Source organism: Oncorhynchus kisutch, linkage group LG26, assembly GCF_002021735.2.
Source record: "Oncorhynchus kisutch isolate 150728-3 linkage group LG26, Okis_V2, whole genome shotgun sequence".
Lineage (NCBI taxonomy): Eukaryota > Metazoa > Chordata > Actinopteri > Salmoniformes > Salmonidae > Oncorhynchus > Oncorhynchus kisutch.
In genome coordinates, this window is record NC_034199.2 from 45446714 (window position 1) to 45452666 (window position 5953).

Sequence of the window (5953 nt, forward strand, 5' to 3'; positions counted from 1 at the left end):
GCTCGCTCCCCTCAGGGTCGCACGCAACACCTTGTACAGGGACACGCTGAGCGCCTGTGGGCCCAGGAGGAACCTTGGTGTGCGGAACATGTCCCACTGGAACTTGATTTTCAGCTGTGCCAGAGAGAGCTGCTCCACGGGCTGCAGCACAGACATGTTGAAGAACATGTATTTCTCCACACAGCCGTGGCAGCTGCCGCTCCAGCCTGACACCAGCCTACCTGCAGAGGACAGACAAAAAAAATATTAAAAAATAAAACTACATTAGGGCTCTAGAAGTAGGACCTAGGTTTCAATTGACAGTATTTGGAAGGTCACAGTCAATATCGGCCTTTAGCTGCATAAACAAACCAAATTCTCTCTGACCTTGTCCCCCTCGTTTCCCTTTTCATTGGTCAATTCTGGCTCTAAAACAACAGGAGTGAAAGAACTCCAGATGTAATTGTGTTAAAAAAAAACAAAATGGTAAAATATCTGTAAAATATCAAACAAGTTCCAGTGTGGATTGTGAAGGCCCATGTAGCACGATGACTCATTTCATATTTTGTTTTTAAGAAAAAACAGACATTCCCTCTGTCAATCTGGCAACTTTTAGGAAAACAACCGAGGGATGTGGCTTTAGAAATGTAGCTTAACCACTCACATTCATACATGCCCATCCATTTTATTTAAAGGATAGTTTTAACCATGTTTTCAGGCTATACAGTTCACAATTACATTTAGATGTTACTTAATTGTTTTACAAACAGGGTAAGACAAGCCTATATTCTTTCTCTGACTGTCCCACATTTGCTTGTGAATTTAACAGTCCCTGCGTGCCAATGTGTGATTGATCATTGGCGCTGATTGATTGGCATCCCGGATGGTTTCTATCGACACCTAGGTGCGAGACTGCGTAGACAAGATATGCTAATGAGGCCCTATCTCACAGATAAAGAGCATTTGCCTAAAATCTACAAAAGTTACCTTCAAGTTAGCCTACCTCAATTATGCCCGCTTTTCTGGAGTTTCTATCATTATGACAGAACGAAAACAATTGTATTTCTGCTATCTCTATCCAAATGAATCTCTGAGGATCTTGACATTAATCAAATCACATTTATTTATAAAGCCCTTCTTACATCAGCTGATATCTCAAAGTGCTGTACCAAAACCCAGCCTAAAACCCCAAACAGTAAGCAATGCAGGTGTAGAAGATTTTCAAAAAAGTAAGTGAATATTTAATCTCCATTTGTGAATTTATGAAACCTTTACCGGTGTAAAAATATTTTGATCTGGGGTGCTGTCCTCAAACAATCGCATGGCTACTGTAAATCGGACAGTGCAGTTAGATTAACAAGAATTTAAGCTTTTAACCGATATAAGACACTTATATGTACCTAAATGTTTAATATCCATAATTTTTATGATTATATATTTGATTTGCGTTCCCTCCAGTTTCCCGGGAAGTTGTCCCGCTAGGGGAATGCCTAGCCCTAAAAAGGTTATTAAGAATTTCACTGTACACTGCAACTACTTCTGTGACCCTGTGCATGTGACTAAATAAACATCGAAACTAATCTACAAAAAATGTATAGGAGAGCACACTTGCCACTGGACTGGAAAGCCCTCTATCCTATCACAGGAGTGAACCATGGCAAACATCAGAGGTGCGCACTCTCTGTACATTTCTATGGACAGCAGCTTTCATGACTTTTCTCCAGACAGTCTTTCTCCACTCACTCGAGAACTGAATGAGGAAACAAGCTGAAGATATGAGTCAAAGTAACACACGCGTTGTTTGACAAAATAACGGTAATATTTACCCAATAAAAAAAAGGGAACACGCTACTCTGTACTTAGTGCAGCTGGTGGCCACACCAGATACTAACTCTGTTACTCATTAAAGTAATCGGACAATGGACACTGTGTTTGTAGGTGCACTGACGTGAATGAAGCTACAGCAGCCATGGTGAAAATGGGTAATTTTGGCTTGTTTTTGCTGTTCTCCAAACAGCATTTGAGTTTTGAAATTGTATATTTTTTAAATGCAGTAAATAAGCATCAAATATATTAAAATTCAGACAATGAAGACGTGTTGAGAAGAGAGAAAATATTACCACAAATGAAAAATAATATTTAAAAAAATAAGTTTTTTTGAAGTCACTGGTGTCTGGAGGTTGGTGATGCTGGTAACTTGACATAATATGGACACAGACAGTACAATGTATATCGTCAGCAATACAGACAGTAGTAGTGGCAGTAGTGGCATAGACAGCAGTGGCGACCCGTCATTCAGGGCAGGTGGGGCTCTGAGCCCCACATTTTTTGTTATTTTGGCATGTCACATATTCGTTTGCAAACAATGTACAAAAAAAATGAAAATCATTGAGTTAATGAAGCCGTATTCAAACATGGTCTCTTGTTTTGCTTTCTTGAGTAAGGCAGCTCCAAAATGCAGGTGTTTCTGTCAGCTCAGTGCTTTCTGTGATGGTGGGGCAGCCAGCAGAAAATACGGAGCGTAGGGGTTGGTAATGTTCTCTAGTTGCGCCGTGATTGGCTCAGTGTTCTGTCACTCATGGGGACACTATGTCACTGATAAATCTAAGGGTAGAGCTAGAAAATTCAAGCTCCTTGTGTCCAACCATAGAGTTACATTAGAAGTGCCCATCCAAGAAGGCTCAAGGTCATTGGCACAGATAAAATTACATAAAATCACAGTATATCCACAGTAGCTTTGATTGGACATCATACTCTCAAAATCTTAGCTTGCAGGCTAGCAGTCACCATTTTGAATCAAGTCGACAAGCTACTGGCAAATCCTTTTTAATCCTTGCCATATGAAGACAAATAATGAAGGGAAATTATAGATAAAACGTATCGGTGCTCATCGGCCATTGGACATAAACATTACACAACAAGTTGGAAATCACAAATTCAACAATGAGTGGTGTGGAAGGAATCAGTGGTTAACTGCAAGCATTGCAGTGCAATCACTAGCCTGCTATTCAGTGGAGTGGGTGTGTGGTAGCCATTCTAAGTTTAAGGGTCTCTTTTCCAAGCTTATGATAAAATGATAAACATTCAACATTCAACACTGGCCATGCTGTCAATCCAGCATAATTTCTCCATGCTTAAAACAAGTGTTAACTCGGAACTGGGAAATCTGACTTCAATGAGTTCAAGACAACTTGGAATTCAGGAAAAAACTAGCTCTGACTGGGAAAATACTTTTGAACGGTCATCCAACGCACAGTTGTAAGTCGGGAACTCGGGCCTCTTTCTAGAGCTACAACCTGAAGATCACTGACGTCATCATGATTCAACCTCGTTTTTTTTTCCAGAGTTCCCAGTTGTCTTGAAAGCACCATACATCCAGAGAATGCCAGACTTTGATGACAAAGTCTGATGACAAACTTTGCCCACGAAGGACTGCCGCTTCACCTTCCTGTTCAAGTGAGCACAGCACAGCAAGGGAGCAAGCGAGTCCAAAAATGTATTGTACGCTGCTGCATAAATGATGTAATATGCCAGGGAGATATGTATACTGTAGCTAAGAAAGTAATACTAAGTGTATGTTGTGTAGTAAGCTGTTTAGTAGCCCATGTGCCTCACCCTAATAATCTGGTCTATTTTCCCCCTTTTAATTTCACCTACTGCTGTTCTGACTTGGTGGTGCACTTGTAGCGTATAACCTGTTTTAGAGAAATGTAATCATAGAATATTCTAAGAGCTTTCATTGTCTGATTTATATGCCCCCTTTATTTATCCTAAGGTTCTGACTTGGTGTACAGGGAGAACTCTGTAAGAACGGCCCATGCTCTGAATTGTCACTGTACATTTAAAAGGTTCTGAACAAATAATGATTTGAACTATGTCTGTCCTAGCTCACTCATTAATGTCTTAATCGAAATTATGGATTTCCTCTTATCCCTTTATGCGATAGTTTGTAGATCTTAATTGTCATTAGAAACCACATTGGTTTAAGCAAGTCAGCCACATCAGCTGTTTTTCTAAAAGGCAGTAAATGAGGCTGAATTAACTGTTTCGCTGACAGACAAGGCTCCGCTGAAAGACCGGTGTAGCAGCGGTAAAGTGTTGGGACTCTGCTGTTGGGACAGCTTTAGGTAGATCCTAACAGTTTGTGGTCACTGTTATAGTGCAATTCATGTATTGTTTAGTGTTGTGTTGTGTAGTGGCTTTGCTGGCATGCATCCCCCAATTTTTGTTTGTTTGTTTGGCCTACCAAGATTTACATGCTAAAATCACCACTGATAGTCAGTATCTATATCTTATCTCTGCTGTAAAAGCTTTGGATGCTACTCCCCAGTCTATTGAAGTACTGCTATGCTAGGGCATAGTTTGACTTAGTCCTGACTGTGTGTGTTCTCAGTGAGAAGTCAACCCTTCGGCTGACATGGCTCTGGGCCTTCACTGTGTATGTCGCCTGGACAACAGCAGCAGGTGACCAGACACATCTTCATCACTCCAAACACACCTACAGCCAGCGAGTCCAACACACACACACACAACCATCCACTCTAACACACAGGGTGGCTCACAATTGGCCCAGCGTCGTCCGGGTTAGGGTTTGGCCGGGGAAGGCCGTCATTGTAAATAAGAATTTGTTCTTAACTGACTTGCCTAGTTAAATAAAAAACTTTTTTTTTTACAATTTAGTTATGGTAGATGTGAATGGACTTTAGGATGTTGAGTACAGTTTAGAGCTGAATCCAGATTAGAATTGACATGTAAATAGTAGTAGTCCTGAGTAGTGTAGAGCTGAATCCAGTTTAGAGCTGAATCCAGTTTAGGATTGACATGTGAATAGTAGTAGTCCTGAGTACAGTTTAGAGCTGAATCCAGATTAGAATTGACATGTAAATAGTAGTAGTCCTGAGTACAGTTTAGAGCTGAATCCAGTTTAGAATTGAATCCAGTTTAGAGCTGAATCCAGTTTAGAATTGAATCCAGTTTAGAGCTGAATCCAGTTTAGAGCTGAATCCAGTTTAGAATTGAATCCAGTTTAGAGCTGAATCTAGTTTAGAACTGAATCCAGTTTAGAGCTGAATCCAGTTTAGAATTGAATCCAGTTTAGAGCTGGATTGCTTACTGTTGTAGAGGTTTGCAGAGAAACGACAAGGAGTCTCTTTTCATTGTCATATTTATTTACATCTTTCTGGATCGACAGGATCTTTCTCTTGGCCTTAACGAGGAGTTTGACTTGAAATCGTTTTTATAGTTCCAATAAATCTAAAATCTATTGTTTTTTAAAATCCTAATTGAAAATTGTATGTGTATGTATATTACTATAAATATTGATCACATGCTCTGTGTAAGATCATATATTTTGATGCATTGAATGTTAATATTGTGAAACTATGTAATACATCTGTTTCAGGAAGTGATGTCACTGAGTACTGCCCCTATATATAGGACCTTTCCACCCCCACCTGGAATATGGAGGCCTGATGAAGACCTAAGGGTCAAAACGTTAGAAATATATATTTCACCTGGCAGCATAACCTGGCAGCATCGCCGGGCAGCATCACCTGGCAGCATTACTTGGCAGCCTCACCTGGCAGCATTACTTGGCAGCCTCACCTGGCAGCCTCACCTGGCAGCCTCACCTGGCAGCCTCACCTGGCAGCCTCACCTGGCAGCAGTGTGCAGCGTTTTCCTTTCTGTTTTTCAGTGAGTTTTGCCTACAACTCCAGCACCTGTGGAAAGTACCTGGATGTGCGTATATTCTTCAGCTTTTGTCAATGTACTTACATAACAGTATGTACAGTGGTCAGATGAGGGCAGTGTAACTACACATGTTAGTTATGGACTGTGGGTTTGGTGAGAATGGTGAAAGGCTAGAAGGAGACATGAACGTGTACATGGCTGAGACATACATCAGTATGTGAGCGTCCGTCCGTCCGTCAGTCACACACACACACACACACACACACACTTTACTATACTCAGG